The following is an 18,222-nucleotide window of genomic DNA, read 5'->3' on the forward strand; positions in this document are numbered from 1 at the left end:
GACTATTAATATTAATACTGGGAAACAATAAGGTTCTATATCAGGAGACTGAATGAAAAACAAAAAAAATGAGTTTTTTTCTCTCTTCTTCTCCCTTCCTTTCTTTCATTGGAAGAATTGCTCTCTGTTAAACCCTGAGCTGCTCTGCTCTATGCTACCCTGCGATGAGCTATGGATTCTCAGAGAAATGAACTACCTTATCAATATTTGATGGAGAGCTCAGTCTGTAGGGATCCTGCCATTTTTCTGAAGCATGGTTTGGACTGCATCTTGGGTGCCTCTATGTCCTACAGCCAGTGTCCTGTTTTCCCCTCTCATCTCTCCCTCTCACCATACCGGGCGCTGGAGAGCAATCGGGAGGCAGTGGTTGATCACTCCGAAGCATGGTGCTGGGGCTGGCTGGGTGTGTGAGGGGCTGGGAAGTGAAAAAGAAGGGATGAAGAAAATGACCAGAGCTTTTCCTTCTTCTGAAAGCTTGTCCGAAAGTACAATTCTTCATCTTTTAGTTTTGCTAGCTATTCTCTATTATGTCCCTGGCAGTTCCTTGTTTTGAGCTCTTTGCATCTACTGAAGAAGATAAACAGTTCAGAAAGCTGTATGACCTCGGTAAGTCATTTTACCTCTCTCATCTTCCTCGGTAGAGAGAAAAAAATGAATTAGATGATCTTTAAGGACCTTCCAACTTCAAAGACCAATGTTTTATTATCAGGGATGCAGTGAGAATTAGTAACACTTACTAGATGGGTAAATGATGCTAATATTCTGTTTCTTGGACGTGCTGTAAAGGATGGCATAATATGACTACTTATACTGTAAACTTCACTTAGTTACTCTGTGCAGGGGAAAAAACTACCTTTTTGTGAGGCAATTAATGTTTTTTGGGGTGTGTATGTGTGTTTTGAGATTGTTTCTCGTAACATCCCATTGAATGAAGGTAGGAAGGTGTCAAATGTGACAACCGCAGGGGTAAGGATGGACACACAGCCTGTCTGTCCATCTGCATATACACTAAGTGCTCTGCAGCCAATGTCACTGGTCAGGGATGGATTTCTGAGTTTTTAGATCTCCTTAGGTCCTTTACAGCTTTTTTTTTTAAAACTTCTTGCATATTTTCCATTTTTCTTGCCTTTAAATTCAGAAGAGTGGTAAGGGGAGGTAGCCAACTATTAAGTGATTGATTTTTCTGGAAAGATTTTTATGACTAAAGGAAAAAATAGAAGATTGTCTTTGGATTCTGGTTTCCCATACTGTCTGTTGATCCCAGTTTTGGTAGTAGTTCACTTTGATTTCCTCCACCTAAATTATCATATCAAATGTAAATGTTTCCACACATATACTTTTGTAAATATACATGTGGGCATATTGGCATGTCTTTTTTTTTTTTTTCTTGTTGGTTATCTATTTTATTTTTGGCGTGTCTTTTAGAATGCAGTTCTTGGGGGGAGGCACATGGATGAGTGTTGCTGGGCATGCCTTACTCAATTCTGATACTGTCAGTAAATCTTTTCCACTTCATATTTTTGCTGTAGTTCCCTCATTATAAAAGAAAAAAGAGAGAGAAAGTATAATATGGTACACTTTGGTTACAGGAAAGGGGAAGGTATTTTTATCTTTTCCTCACCCAGTTTTACCTCCGAGAACAAACTAAAATTTGCATTTCCTTAACTAGTTCGGTCATAGGTAAACCAAAAGAGAAAAAAAAAAAACAATTTAAAAAGAATAAGGTGGCTTTTGTGGCTTCAGGGAGAAGGGGAAGATGCCAAAGGTAAAGGTTGAGAAAGGAAGCGGTTTAGCTGTTACAAGCAATGCTCTCTCATCGAGAATAGCGTGGAAGAAGAGCCTTCAAGTGTCGGAGCTTGCAAAACCCCGACTGACCATCTTCCTTTGTTTGCGTTGAGTTTTTGAGAAACAAAGATATATAGATATGGATAGAAGGTGTGATCATTTCTAGAAAAACAAATAGTTTGCTGATAGTAGAGAAAAGAAAAACTTAGGTAGGTTACTTATTTTCTTTATTCTTCTATGTCCTACAAAAGTACAAAGAGGTCTTTTGCCCTAGTCTTTATGACAAAGCATAACACAAAATTTATGTCAGGTTAATTTCCAGTCTCCTTCCTGAACCCTTCAAAAAGCCTCTTTATTCCTCACTCTTAGAAAATCCAAATAATCCAGTTGTTCCATCCCCCTCATGGATTATTATAATTTTACTTTTACCTAATTAACCAAATAATTGAAGGAAAAGTGAATTTTTTCCTCCAAATTTCAATGAACCTGACTCTATAGAAACTTACAACCTTAGCATCTTGTGTGGATGGGGCTATACAGACCTGTAGTGAATGATCAGGCAAAATAACCCTATTTTAAGCTATGTCACTATATTCAGGGTTTATGGTCCCTTGTCCCATTCTCTCTTTGCTCACCAGTGCCCACTAATTATTGAGGGGAGATACCTATTTGAAATTCCACAGAATCTTTTATCCAGTTCTCATCAGTATTTGATGTAACGTGACATCACCAACAGACAAAGGGATATTAGATGGTGCCTGATGGTCGGTCAGATAACGGGCTTGGAGCCATCAGGGTGGGCATTGCTTTCCTAGCACAACTGGTTGGAATTAGCCTCTTTAGAGGGGGCTTTTATTTAAGAACGTATACACTTTCACTGATGACAGAATAAAGACTTAAAAGATACTATCAAGAAAATTATATTCCAAGTAGAGAAATTAGAATATGGCCTGGGTAATAGGGAGGTATTGTTAATTTGGTGGGAGTGATAATAGCATTCTGATTATGTGGGAAAATATCCTTACTTTTTAGATGAACACAGTGAAGTATTTGGGAGTTAAATGCCACAATGTCTGTAATTTCCTTTAGAGTACCTCAGTAAAGAAAAAATGGAAATGAAGCAAATAATGATTAAATGTTAATAGCTATTTAAATAGAAATGATGTATGCATGCATATTTATTATACTATTTCTATTTTTCTTTGAAATTTTCCATAATAAATAATTAGGAAAAAAACCCAAAACCTCTTTAGGGATTGAATATTTTGATGCCAAAAATACCACACATATTGATAAAATAAAGTTTCATTGAGATAATATTTTTGTGCACGTACAAGAGGGAATCATAGACTTAGAATTTCTCTGGTCTAAGGGCAAATCTAAAGTTCTTGGTGGTGCTTTAGTTCTTAAGAATATGATTAGTAAGACATAAATTGGCATAAAAAGAAAATCCTATACAAAAATACTATTTAATGTTTTTTAAATGCATTTAAAATCCTAGAATTGAAACTACAAGAAAAGCACAATAGATATTAAAAAATGAAGACATGTTCCTTTTTATTTACTTGAGCTAACTGATGAAAAGTTTGGGGTTCTTACCTTGGGGCAAGGTGGAATGTTGCTTGAAGAAAGTCACAGAAATAAAACTTGGATTCTCAGAAAAGAACTTGAGAGGAAGTCAAGGTAGTCAGTATCACCATATAAGCTAACTGCAAATCTGATGTTGATGATATAAATTATGAAATTACAAACTGTACCAAGATATTTTATTTTATTGTCTTTGGAATTGCCAGATTTATGTACTTCTTTAAAATGTTTCTTTTACCTTTTGAATAGTAATTACCACAATAGCTATATTCTAACCAAGTAATGTAGTACTTTTATGGAGTATTAGTATAGCATCTGTTTCTCACAAAATGTGTGTGTTTATTTATTGCCATGAGGACACAAACAGAAAATATACCTCCAGTAGTGAAGGGATTGTTTCTATGTAAAATTCTAGAGTGTGAAGCTCAGCTTCACCTGTGTTGATGTCAAGCTCTTTGATTCTTTGCTGTACACAAATGCATGAGGGAAACTACTGTTATCATATTTAATATGTCACATTGATTTAAAGATATAAATAGCCCCAGTTTTGTTTATACAGGTAAGGAGATCTTTCTTTTTGAACACCTTTTATCTTTTTTTCAGTTAATACATATAAAAATGGGCTCATTTTCAAGTATGGGGCTTCTGTGAGAAACACATTTCATCAAATCAGTATCACCATTTGAAAAAACTTTAAACCCATATTCAACATGGAGACCATTTTTAATAGATGTGAAGTGTCTGGTAAGCTTGCTCTTCCAAAAACAATCACTGCTGACTTGCAGGTTATTAAAGCTCAGCTGTGCATCAGGAGATGAAGACGGGCAAATCCAGACTTGTTGAGTCCCTGGAATTTGCTTTTTAGCAAGAGCAGTGTGGTTCAATAGATAACGTCCTGGACTAAGAAACATAAGACTTGGGATATTTTAAAGTCTTAAAATTTGTGTCTTTTAAGTTAGCCTTGCATTAGTAAATAGTATTGAAAAAGAAGAAGAAGAAAAAGCGGGTATGTTACTCCTGGGTTCCAGTCCTAGATTTTTCCTCTGACTTCTGAACTTATTGTGTTCATTAGCAAATTGAGAGCTCACCCATTAATAACTGCTGACGTCTTCTCAAACTATTTACTCTGTGCCGGGCACTGTTTTGAGGGCTTTACATTAAATTTCTTTAATTCTCACAGTCTTAAAGGAGATACTCTGATTATGCCTAATTCATCAATTAAGAAATTACCTATTCTGGGGTAATCAAGTGCTGGGTAATCAGAGGAGTTTAGAGGTGGGAGGGCCCATGGAAATCATTTAAGCGGAGAGGCAGTGCATCATGGTGGTTAAGGGTACAAGCTCTGTCCCCATAATGCATGGTTTTCAAACTTGGATCCTTCACTCTTTAGGAATACATCTTGGTAAATGACTTCACCTTTGTTTGCCTCAGTTTCCTCATCTGTAATATGGGGATGATAATTAGAAGGTCTGCATTAGAAGATTGTTAGGTTAAATGAGCAGTGTTTAGTCATCTGCCATCTAGGAAACTGTCATAAATGGTATAGATGAGGAGGATGATGCTGACAACAGTAGGGTAAGTAAACACTATTGTTTTACTTAGAAGGATGTGTTACAGAGTTATTAAGAGATCCTCAATTAGGTCAGAAAAAGGCTGCTGGTGGCAGTGATGGTCTTGATGGGAAGGATGGAGTTAACATTATCAGTGATATAGAAGGTTTCTTAGAGAAAGAAAATAAATAGTTTGAAGAAGTAAATTGAACAGGGGACAGATAGCCTAGAAAGGCAGGAAAAAATGTGCGTTATATTGCAATTGAGCAAAAAGTTTACAGAAACACAGACAGCAATAACACAGAAATGAGGCCCCAATTTGGGTGCTCATGTGGAGTGAGTCCAGCTTCTCTGGATCATCACAGACACATATAGAAATGTTAGCTCTAAATGAGACCTTGGAGATTGTCCTGTACAACCCCCTCATTTTACATTTCTATGAGAACAGAGTTTGGAGAAATTTGGCCAGGATTACATTATAGTGATGCCAGAGAAATTTGTGGTATGTTTGAGATTTCAAGTAAGGACGAAGGAAAAGAGAGAGGAAGTTTCTTGAGTTTTAAAGTGATACCCAGGTAGAAGAGCAGAGTAGAGAAGACAGTGAATTTTTCCGAATTAATTTTTTAAAAAGAAGGAGAGAAGGAGGAAGAGAGAGAACTCTAATTTTATGCTAAACAGTGTTTCATTGGATTTGTGATTAATATATACAAGTCCATGATAAAGAAAATTCTTTTTTTTTTTTAAAATTATTTCTAGGAACTTGGCTTCTAAAATGAAAAGGAAGTTTGGGGGAGAGTCTGGCAGTGTTGATGGTTCCAGCAGATGAAGAATCAACCCCATTTGCAGCTGGTGTTGAAACTGGTAAGCAGTTAATCTGTTACTGTTTAGGATGAATATATCTTGGCTTTTTTTTTTTTTAATCGCTTTTAACTAAGTTTAAGCTTAGTGCTTTCCTTTAAATAATGAAGAATCTCAACAGGATTGAATGAGTCAGATTAATTTGGCGTGGAGTTCTGAACAGGGGAGGGGACAGAAATCCTCCTAAACACTAATAACGCTGTGCTGAGTTTCCTTTGCAAGTCACTGAGCCAGTGTTGGGTTGGAAGGAGTTTCTCTGAGGGGTTTAAAGGCTCCTCACTGTGCTTGTTCCCCAGTAACAAAAGCACAGGGTTAGTGAGTGAGAACTAGTTTGTCTGTTTACGTGGAGAAAAAGCCAACAGCAGTGTGTTTTAGTCGCTCAGTCATGTTCGACTCCTTGCAACCCCATGACTGTGGCCCGCCAGGCTCCTCTGTCCATGGGATTCTCCAAGCAAGAAGACTGGAATGGGTTGCCATGCCCTCCTCCAGGGGATCTTCCAGACCCAGGAATCATTCTTTACCATGTGAGCCACCAGGGAAGCCTAACAGCACTGAGGATGAAGCAAAGATTTTTCTGGCTCTGAACCCACTTGTGTATTCTTTTTTATAAAAAGCTTTTATTCACTATGTCAATATGTTAGTAAGAGGCTTTTAATCTGGCTTTTATTATTATTAAAGAAAGAAAAACTTTGCTGTTATTTCTGGCCATATCACTGCCTGCACTGGTGTAGGGTCTGGAGATTTTGGAGGCTGTTCATTTCATTCCCTCAAACTCACCCAGTGCCACAGCCCACCTCCATTGCTGGGATGCTTCAGGAAAATGGGTGGAGTTGAGGAATTAGACACCAGATTAGTTTAAGTCCTTCTGCTTTTGGCCTGTTGATTCTGCCTTCACTGGCTACTCCCACATCGGCACTGGTTTGGTATACTGAGTCAGAGAATGAAGTTGGAGATGAAGAAACCGAGGCACGGTGTAGTTGTATGCTTATTTTCAATCCCTCAGGAGCATATGACAGACAAACAGAGAGGCAGAACTCAAGTGTCTAGTCTGGGTGGAGACCTTGGAGGTCACGTGGCTTCCGTCCTAGAAACTGGTTGAGTCTATGGGTGGCCAACTATCCTACCCTCAAAAGAAACCTTTGCTTTGTGTATGCAAATTATGCCACAAAGTTTACATTCTTTGAAAATAATGGCTTAAGAAATCAAAGATAGCCTAGGGTCACATAAGGAAAGGAATTTTTTAGGGCTTGTGCATGTGAATTGTTAAACCTGTAAAGTATCAAGGTAGTTTGAGCAAGATTCTTTCGGTGATATGAATAGTGATATCTGTGGTTGGGGTTCTTTCTTGTGGATCTAACTCACCTGAGCTCTCCAACTTGATTCATCCATATGTGAATCCCACGTGGGACGTCCTGGTGAAGAACAAGACATTTCTATCTGGTTAATGAAAGCCCACAAGTCTCTAGTGGGAAGTGCACTTATCTGTATTTAGTGTATGAAGAGGTAACATCAGCCAGACTGTGAAACACGTATCGAAGTGCAAAAGAGAAAGTGAGAATATTCCCTCAAATGTTGGGGAAATAAATATTAGACAAATTGTATTGGTGTTTAAAAAAAAAAAGTTAAGTTGGAGTATGGTAGAATCTTACAGAAGGAAGAATTAGAAAACAGGTCTAGGAAAAGAAATTCAAGGGAGAAACAGCATAATCAATACTTAATTTGAAGTATTAATAGTAGATCCCTCTGTGAAATTAAGGGGAAATGTAAGGAATCTGAAAATTTTCCAAGAAGAAGGTAATTTTTCTTTGGAGAAAAGGCATGATGTGAGTTAATGAATGTAATCCTGAATTAAAGTGGAGAAAAAATTATCAGCACAAGGAGGAAGAGGGAGGAGCAGGATAATCGTTTTTAAAAATTCAGCCTAGATCTTACTCTGTCTTAAAGTATTAGTATTTTTACCTTAGAATATGTAGTGTTTTACACATCTCTTTTTGCGGAAATTGATTTGTAGTTAGAAAAAAGCCTTTTGAAAGTTAGAAAGTTTAGGGTTTGGATTTTTTTCTTTCACATATTGATTTGATATTTAGACTATAGAAAATATATATAAAGGAGGCATTATTATGTATTAGAAAAATCTTAAAATACGTAAAGATAGTTAATGGCTTCAATATATTGAAAGAGTATTAAAACTACTGAGCCATATACATAAGAACAAGATATATCAGTGGCAGAATAACAGAACAAGTAAGGATAAGAAACTACTACCTTGTGGTGGTTCTGTGATAAAATTTAAACCGTAAAACAGGATGACTTTTTAATTGACAGCATCTATTTAATGAAATTATATTTAGGCCTTGCTGTCTAAAATGATGACTAAAAAGATTCAAATAGCCATCATACTGTTATGATGTTTTACAGAGTAGAAAGTGATCATATTCATTAACCTGTATCTTTTGCATTTGATAGGAAAATCTAAAAAGTTTTATCTCCTGATGAACCATGAAGATTCTTTTTAAATGTGAAATGTATCATCTTTAGGTAAGGGAACGTTTTCCATTGTTTATCCATCTGTTGAAGAGATAGCATTTCGATTAGAGAAAAAAAGTAACATGTACTTAAGCTTTGCTTATCCTAACTGATGCCAAACATTATGAAGAGGAGAGAAAGCAAGCTTTTTTAAATGAAATAAAACAAATCAGTTGGAAAACTTCGATTTAAAAAGATCAATTTCCCGGAAAAAAAGGAGACCCTTTTTTTGCACTTTCTCACAGACTGACACGATAATAGAATTCCCATCATTTCAGTTTTCCTAAGTATTTAGACATAAAGTTAAAATTATATTTAGATCAGAAACTAGAGATTTTTCAGACAAGTAGAATATTCCTAAACATAAATGTAAATGTATATGGAAATAAAAACTAAACTATTTTGATAAATTTGAAAGACTGGTCACTGTTTTAAAAGCAGGCCAATGAATTAAAGTTAATTAAGGTTTGAGACAGAAGCTTAAATTCTGGGATAGACTCAAAATATTGCTTTGTAGGGTCATAACGTAAATATAAACAATTAGTTTAAATCAGGCAAGAACTTGTCCTTTGTGTGTGACCTCTTTTCAGTTTTTGCTTGTGTAATACTGATAATGTCAGAGAAGAAAAGAGACTAACTTTTTGAGCATAATAGAATATTAGCAGCTCATTCTATTTTGGGGAGAAATTCTATTAGTGCAGTTTACTTGTATGAACAGTATAAATTACGTATATGAAAATCAGATGTTTTAAGGTAGACAAACTAAGAATGCAATTAAAATGTCTAAACATTTAGAAATGCTTCGAAGTATTTTACGGGTTAAAAGAATAAAAGAGGTAGTTACTGAAATTATATATAGAATCTGTTGTAAGATCTGCAGTCTATACATTCTAGCTTTGTCACCAATACCACACTTGGAAAAATAAAAGATTGCAATGTTTGACTTCTATTAACATATATTCTCAAGAATAAACAAGATTTCTCCTAAAAATAGGTTAATATAGTTACATGTGAATATTTTAAAAATCACAGTATAGAGATTTAGGTTTTTAAGAAATACACGTAAAAAATTCATATGAAAAAACAGAACCTAAAAACTTTGGGAGAAAAATACTAAATTTTTGGTATGAATTTGAAGAATTTATTTCTAGAATATATTTGTTTCCTCCTTAGGAAGAAACTCATGTTAATATTAAGTATATAGGTTAAGACTTACTTAAATTACTTAATTAGGATGTACTAAACTGCTAAGTTATTTTTAAAAGAAGAATTATGGTAATCTGAAAAAAAACAAAATTACTTCTATTGTAATCTTTAACTGCATCTTTCTAATGTACCAATTTTTAAATCTCATATTTTAAAGGATAAAAGAAAAGAAAAAATGACTAACCTCCTAATGGCAAATATGACCTCATAGCACTGAGAAGAGAGTTGTAAGCATGTAATACATATACGAGGAGATAAGTTTCATTTCTGACTTGATTTTGAGTCTTTCTTATGAATCATATATTTTAATATCAGGAGAGTAATATATAAAATATGCGTTCACTTCTTATGGTCTGGCAGCTAATAAAAATAGGAGAAACAAATACAACTTCTTCTAGCTAAATTCTAACTAAAGTGTTAAGTGAAAATTAGAAAAATACAGAAGCTAAAATAGTATAATGAACTAAACTTCAAAATATCTATGTATGTACAATTTTTTATGTCTTGATATGTAGCATTTATCTCAGTTGTTAATGAAACGACATAGTGTAACACAAGTGAAAAAAATAAATGGAGAAGTATTTTCTCATTGCAGTTTACTAGACTAAAACCTTTACTAATAAGCTAAATGTAATATGAAGAGACACGTTTAAAATAGAATACTGTAGAATAGTTTTGCTGAGGACCTATCTTAACAACAAGGCTTCGGGTTTTTGTTTATGTATTAGGATTTCTGAGTTTTGTGAATTGAAATTCATGATAGATTTTGAATGCCCTTTCAAATGGTAAAATGTTTCAATGAAAAAATCAGATATTGTGTACATTTTATTTTATATTTGAGTATGAGAAAAATGGCAGATACTTTAGGGGAATTCTAGCTGTTGTTTTACTGCACGCATCAAATACCAAGCAATTATTTTGTCTGTCAGTCAGTTACAGGTCTGAGCAAGTTCCTTTGTGTTAACTACAGCTTAGGCATTTAATTAATATTGATAATACAGTGATCTCTAGATATGATTGTCATTTTTTTCTGAAATTATGGGCAATATACTTAAAAGAAATGCATTTTAAACCTCATTTTTAATTAAAATGAGAAAGACTTTAAAGGAGTTTTTTCGTGACTAAAAGATTTGCTGTACAGTTTTCTGAAAGAATGAAATCTTCGTTTATTTTTCAAATTATATTAAAATGTTTCTTTACCTGTTGTTTGCTGATATTTTAAAGTCAGAAAGAAATAAATCAACGGTTTATGCTATATCTGATTATCAATATAGAAAAGGGAAAGCAAAGTATGTTGGCATATAAGGTTTTCCCTTAAAAAATTACCTTGAAATTTAAAAGATATATTGCCCATAACTAATTTGTCTTATTAGGACTTATTTAGACTTGCATGAATTTTCTTAGTCAAATATTTGAGCAAATTCGTCTTTATAAAATAGAGAGATGTAGAACATTATGGTCAGTTATAGGCTAGTCTTTCTTGTTGCTTCCCAGAACTTAGGAGACAGGTTTTAAACTAATAAAGTTGAGTACCAAAACCTCTAGGCTATAATAATTTAGAAAAATGCCAGAAAGTTATAGCGAAGGGGAAGATTAATTGAAGTTAAGTGTCCCCTTGATTGACAAAACATTTGGCACTGTGAGGAGAGCTCTGGAGATAACAAAAAGTTCTCTGTCAGGGATAATTTTCTGGGCAGTTGGCGTTGTTTGTGTGATAAAAGAAGGCGCTGAGATAGTGTAACTGTAGCTGCTTGACAAAACTTTCAAAGTTAGTTTCAGATTGTGAGGGTAAAAGTAGGTGCAACAACTAGGAGTTGGGATGGGCAGGAGAGCAGGGTTCGTCAGTCCCGGCGCCACGACAGGGTTAACCATGGCGCCGCCCGGTGCACTCTGGGAGTTGTAGGCCGCAGGCATTGTGGGAGTTGTCGTAAAAGTTCGCTTTCTTGCTGTGATGGCCGCCGCCGAGGCAGGAGTTTGGAGTTTCTGCTGTTCCGGACGGCTTGGGGGGCTCTCTGTATCGTTAGAGGGCCCCCAGCAGCCCCCAGGTTGCCAAGGGCCTGTTAGTTGTGTGTTTGGGAGGTGGGAGAGCGGTCTGACGGGTTAATTTGGTGTCCTGCTGTCGTTAGATTGGCCAGGGGGGCCTCTGGAGGTTACCGGCTCGGTGAGGGGGGGCCCCAACCTGTTAGGACCCTGGCCATTTGGCCTTCTGCCTTTGAAATTTCTCTGTGGCTGGCGCCTGAGAGTTTTAGAGTTTGCTTTATTTTGTTGTGGTTTATGCCCTGCGCCCCTCCCCCCTTTCTTATAGCGTTCCACTCTGTCCTTGTATTCGTTGATGCTTACGACCCTGTTTGGGGTTAGGTTGGGATCGTTTTCGTGGGTCTGGTGGGATTTGTGCACGACTGGGATTTTGGAAGGGTGGACAGCAGTAGCTTGGGTGTTGTCTCTTTTGTTTTAGGTGTAAGAAGTTGCATGAGTTGTGAGTCTGTCGTTGGTGAATGTGCGATTCACTTTCTCTTGCTTGTGGTGAACTTTGCCCTTGTTTGTTAATGCTGTGAGGCAGTGGCCGGCCATTCCTGCCTGTGAATGCTTTTCTGTTAACTTGAATGTGTTCTTAAATCTTTGAAGCCTTCAGAGGAGTGTTTTGAAGTTGTTTGTAGGAAGGAATTGTGTACAAAAATGGATGTAAAGCAAATGCCAGTATCACAAGTTCCTTTAGTTCTAGGGAGCATGCCCCTGTGGCTTCTCTGATGTTCTGAAGTTGTTTGGAACGTTTTATTGGAGTCAGATTTACTTTTCCTTGTGTTAATGTTACTCTTGGCTCATAAGATTCCTCTGCAAGTTGGGACAGTTTGATCTTCGTTAATGGGTGTTTTCTCAGTATCAGGCAAAAGCAGACACTGTGCACTGCCATTTAACCGCACTTATTAACATCTCAGGATAACATGAGATTGCTAAGCAGGTCATCATCTGCCTTACCTACTGTGCAAACTTGGACCTCTCTATTTCTGGTGTCTAGGAAGTTCTTTCAAGTTTGGTGAAGTAGGGGATTTCCAATAATGTACAGTAGATGTTTTAGAAATCAGGTATCAGTTTTTAAATTGGAGGGCAAGGCCAAGTTACAGAAATTATTTATAGAGAAAGTAAAAAAGAAAAGTATGTTCCATTTTTTTTGTGGTATAATTGAAAGCACCTGAAACCTGTTTCTGTGTCATTGCATTACACCACTTCATATATAATCGAAAAGCCCTTTGATGTTTTGTGATGAAGTGGATTTTCTTAATTTTGCTCTTGTCTGAGTTTGCTTAGTGCTTGACTAGTTGAGAGATACTAATGGTAGAAAAAGGAGGAGCAAAGTTAGATGGGTTTGTATGTGTGTTTCTTTTGAAGCGTGATTTCAGGTTTAAATTGGCAGACTGGTATTGTTGGCTTGCTAGTCAGGTAACTTCAGTTCTGCTGCTGATGTAATGTGTGTTTTGTAATCCATAAAGCCCTTTCCTTTCCTCTGACTTCACCTCAGTGTGTCTGAGAATATTAACTAACTTTCCATTTGCAAAAAGATTGAGACACTTACTTTTAAATGATCTGTATTGTCCATATTGGTTATGTTTTGGTGATTTAATAGAATAATGAGTGAATGAGTTTTGTATCTTAGGAAAACTGGAGAGCTGGAAGTTATAGATTTGTAGAATAATTCAGAATTAGTCAAAACCAAGTACAGTTTCCTTTGAAAAAAGATGCATAAGTTTTAAACTGCCAAGTTACCTCTGACTTGAGTTAAGCAAAACAAACAGTTCATAAGAAGGTGCTCTGAGAGTGGATGGGTGTGTGTAAGTTTAGAGATAAACTAAGCAATGAATTTGCCAAGAACCCTCACTCTTGGGACATTTAACTAGTAGACACATTTCTTCACTAAATGGGGAGAGTTTATACCCAAGAATTCTAACATTTGGCCCCTGAGGTCTTTATTTTGTACCCTGCTTTCCATCTCTACTACTTCAGTTCTGCTGGTGGCGTAAAATGTATTTTGTAATACATAAAGTCAACAGTAGTTTCAGAAAAAAATGTAGCAAAATCCACTGCCTTCTGGGGAAGATAATCCCTAAGGTTTTAGATTGTGTAGATGTGTCAAAAGCTGTCCTTTTGAAACTTCCATTTGCATGGGTTTGAGGAAACTTCTTTCAGTGAGACATAAGCCAAAGGGTAACTTGGTTGACTTAGGTGTTGTAAGTGAAAGCCTTTGTCTCTGGTGTTCATTCAGAAAAGAGACACAAACTTAGTTTCCGGTAGGGACATACTTTGTTTTATTGTGCTGTATTGTTGCACTTTGCAACTTTTGCGTGTTGTTTGTTCGTTTTTGCAAATTGAAGGTTTGTGGCATCAGTACTATTTTTCCAATAGCATTTGCTTACTTTGTGTCTTTGTGTTCATATTTGTAATTCTCACACTATTTCAGACTTTTTAATTATTATATTTGTTGTGATCAGTGATCTTTGATGTTACTGCTGTGACTTGCTGAAGTTTCACATGAAGGGTAGCATTTTTTAGCAATTGAAAAAATTTATTTTTCTTTTTTGGCCACACCTTGTGGCATGCAGCATCTTGGTTCCCAGGCCAGGGATTGAACCTGTGCCCCCTACAGTGGAGGCATGGAGTCTTAACCACTAAACCACCAGGGAAGTCCCAATTAAACATTTTTTAGTTCTATGTCTGTACATTGTTTTTTTAGGCATGATGCTATTGCACACTTACCAGACTACACCATAGTGTAGACATTACTTTTATATGCCCTGAGAAACCCCCAAATTTGCATCACTTGCTTTATTGAGATATTTGTTTTATCATGGTGTCCTGGAGCTGAACCTGCAATATCCCCTTCCTATGCAGCAATAGAATCTGGGAGATAACAAAAAATTGTTTTCATTTTAGATTGTAGCCAAAATTTGGAAACACTTTTGGAGGAAGGAGTAGGAGTATTTATTTGAGGCTTTTACTTAAGTCCTTTCTAATTCCATTTCCCTATATTTAATTTTTCACTTTGCTGAAAGTAAGCATCTCTTATTAATGTATTTCTGTATCTGTGAACATTGGTGAGTGGTAAAACTGCATATTCAAGACAACAAATCACCCATTCAGAATTTGGCCCTTGTTTTTTGTTTACATTGTTTGAAGAGGAGGAATTATTGATTGTACTTTGTGCACATATATGTGTATTTTGTCTTCTTCAGTTTAATACATTTGTTTTTAGATTGCAGTACTCTTAACCATGGGCTTCAGGTGGCTCAGTGGTAAAGAATCTGCCTGCTAATGTAGGAGATGCAGGAGACGCAGGAGACGCAAGTTTGATCCCTGGGTGGAGAAGATCCCCTGGAGGAGGAACTGGCAACCTACTCCAGTATTCTTGCCTGAAATGTCCCATGGACAGAGGAGCCTGGTGGACTACAGTCCATGGGGTTGCAAAGAGTCAGACATGACTGAGTGGCTGAGCACAGCACAGTACTCCAGTGCACAGAGTGTATTGCCACCCCTCACCTCCACCTTTCTGGGAGAAAGAAGAAAAGTATTTAAATTTTTTCCATGTTTGTCAATTTTATTTTCTGATTTTTTTCTACATATATTTGTCCAATAACATACATTATTTCTGCTCTGCTGAGCCTCATTTTTTGAAGTTAGAATATTAGTCATATTCTTTTTATGGGTAAGACACAGCAAACCGACAGTTATTTCAAAATACTATGTCTAAAGTAAAAGACATTAATTCATTTCCGTCTGAAAGAAAGCAAGATCATTAGCATGTATCCTGCCTCTTAAAGGATTCTAGCTGTGTCGTAAAGGTTCAGAAGACCTTAAGAGGTCATTTTGCTGTGTCCTCTCCTATCCTTATTTTTGTTTGACTTTCTTAGTGTTCCTTTGTAGTTCTAGAACTTAAATGACATTTTTGTTTAGTTTGGAATTTGTTTTTCCAAGTTAATGTGCTTCAACTTTTAAAACCATTTTTTTTATCTGAAATATTTGTGATATGGACATTTTCTTAATAAAGGATTCTTGTTATGTTACAGTTTTATAGTTAAAATGCTATGCATATTATATTTCTATGTGCCAGGGAATATTATATTTCTATGTGAAGGGAAAAATGAATCAATAATTACCTTAAACCTTAGCACAAAGTGCCAGAATTTATCATCTAAAAAAATCCAGGGTATATAGCTTAGTTTGCTTTTCTGTTATTAGCAGTCTTTAGTTAATGAAGACACGAATGACTTGTCACTTTCAGACAAGTTTCACTTGAAGACAATATTACTTCTTGCCTGACACTCATGAAATACATATTTTTGACAAGTTTTATTAAGAAAGTATTAGAAGTTCTTAAATTCACATGATAGAAGAAAACAGTTTTTTGTGTGTTCACTAACCAAAAAAAATTATTTGTAAACTGCTTTTGTAGTTTGTTTTTTAAAACTCTCTAATAAATATATATTTCTGGGTTTTAAATTGTTTTTAAAGAAGTCTTTTTGAGGGATTGATGACCCTATTATCATTGAAGTTGTTTTAAAAGAGTGGCCAACTTTTTCCTTTTTATTTTCATGTTAACTGAAGGTGTAGAGTGTATGCAGTTTATGATGGGAAATAAAAGGCCCATTGTATTAGAAAGTCAAAATGAAGACATCAGTAATTTTAAACTTTTTGTGCCACTCGTTATACTTGTATCATATAATTTGAATATTTAATATTATTGGGTTAATTTAAAGATATCTATGAAATGGCTTATTCTTTGATAGGTTCCTGTAATATATATCATTAGTTTTTTGAGATACATAGTGTTAAGTAATTTTCTGATCCTAATAAAAAATTTTTAGAAGGAAACTTAGTGAAGTAAATGAAACTGTCTTATATTCTTCTACCTGAGGAGAAAAACTTGTAAAAAAAAACATAGTTTTTGTAAATGAAACATTTTGAGATATGTAATATAAAAAGTTTTTATAAATCAGTTGGAAAAGATGGAAGGACTAAGCCATGGTTTGATAATTCACAAAAGAAAAAACTCAGTTAATAATGTGGCAGACTCTGTTCTCCAAAGTTGGCCACAACAGTATCTCCCAGCTCATGTGTTCTGCAACATAACATTAGTGTCATCAGAAGGTGGCATCTCTCTACTTCCTTAAGTTTGGGCAGGGCTTTTGAGTACTTAGACCAAGAGATATGGTAGAGGTGCTGTGCTTAGTCGCTCAGTCGTGTCCGACTCTGTGCCACCCCTTGGACTACAGCCCACCAGGCTCCTCTGTCCATGGAGATTCTCCAGGCAAGAATACTGGAGTGGGTTGCCGTGCCCTCCTCCAAGGGATCTTCCTGACCCGGGAATCAAACCCAGGTCTCCCTCATTGCAGGTGGATTCTTTACTGTCCGAGCCACCAGGGAAACCCATGGGAGAGGTGATGATGTGCCATCTCCAGGTGTTGCTGTTAACTTGCCTGACAGCTTCTGCTTCCTGCCTCTTGGAAGCCAGCCACTAAATAAAAAATGCAGTTCCCTGAAATCTCTATTTTGTAAGAAGCCCAAGATCATGAAAAGAGGCCCTGGAAGATGAGACAGCAAGTAGAGAGGTCACGGAGCACCAAGGAACCAAAAGAAGTGAAGTGTAAGTGAAGAAGCCATTTTGGAAATGGGTTCTCCAGCCCCAGCTGCCTTGACTATTGCTGAGTAAATCAGGGGAACCACCCAGTGGAGCCTCTCCCAGTTTTTGACCCCCCAAATATTGAACAAAATAAAATGATTTGTTTTCAACTTGTGAGGTTTTGAGTGCTTCATTATTCAACAACAGATCACTGGAAAAAAAGTCCTGAGAAAAAAGATTTTGTTACTTTAGAATAGATGGCAGTATTGGAGAATATATTTTCATGTCTAAATCCAACAAGGAACTAGTACCTCTAGTACAATAAGAAATACCTAGATCGTAAAAAAAAAACAAGTTACCAATAGAAAAATGCACCAAGGTTATAATCATGCTAACAACACAGAAAGATATGCTCAAACTCATTAGTAATCAGAGGGGTTCAGATTAAAGCCACAATATAATCTCTCTCTACCTAGTAGACTCACAAGCAGAAGGATGGGTAATGTCAAGTGTTGATGGGGATGAGGGGCTACACCGATACACTGGTGCCGAATATAAAGTGGTAGAACCATTCTGGAGAGCAATCTGGTGGAATTTAGTTACATGAATATAGATGTTATTAATAAATTGTTTCTGGATATGTGTCCTCAAGAAGTCTTAAACAGACTTTTTGTTTCCAGAGAAACAAAAACAAGGATATTGATCTCATTTTGGGGTGTTTTTTTTTTTTTTTGGCAGTAGTTTAGAGTGAATCTGGTTTTTTGTTGTTGTTGTTGTTGTTGGCTGTGCAGAGTCTTAGTTGCGACATACAGGGTCTGTAGTTGTGGCATGTGGGATCTAGTTCCCTGACCAGGGGTCGATTGAACCTGGCCCCACTGCATTGGGAGCACATAGTCTTAGCCACTGCACTACTAGAGAAGTCGGAACCTAGGATTCTTAATCCCTTTGGGGAGGTGGGGGAATAGGTAAAATATAGTGGAAGCACATATATAGTACTGTGCATTACACAGAAGCAAAGGACTACATATACCGACCACATATGCATATATTTTTAAAAATGCAGTGTTAGTGAAAGTAATAATGAAATCTATAACAGTACCA

General features: G+C 36.3%; 2 long non-coding RNA genes across 2 annotated transcripts in view; both read left to right on the forward strand.

The window, feature by feature from the left end:
• Positions 1–4,520: 4,520 nt before the first annotated feature.
• The window catches only part of LOC145527289 (uncharacterized), a 29,119-nt gene continuing 15,417 nt past the window's right edge, over positions 4,521–18,222 (forward strand). The window contains exons 1-2 of the long non-coding RNA XR_014069641.1: positions 4,521–5,783; positions 8,247–8,318. This is a non-coding gene — a long non-coding RNA (uncharacterized LOC145527289). The remainder of the gene's footprint in view (positions 5,784–8,246; positions 8,319–18,222) is intronic.
• On the forward strand, positions 11,450–17,291 carry LOC145527290 (uncharacterized). Its single transcript, XR_014069642.1, has 2 exons — positions 11,450–14,862; positions 16,849–17,291. It is a non-coding gene; the product is annotated as an uncharacterized LOC145527290 (long non-coding RNA).

Source organism: Giraffa tippelskirchi, chromosome 11, assembly GCF_054371585.1.
Source record: "Giraffa tippelskirchi isolate mGirTip1 chromosome 11, T2T-mGirTip1v1.2.pri, whole genome shotgun sequence".
In the NCBI taxonomy this organism is placed as follows: Eukaryota; Metazoa; Chordata; class Mammalia; order Artiodactyla; family Giraffidae; genus Giraffa; species Giraffa tippelskirchi.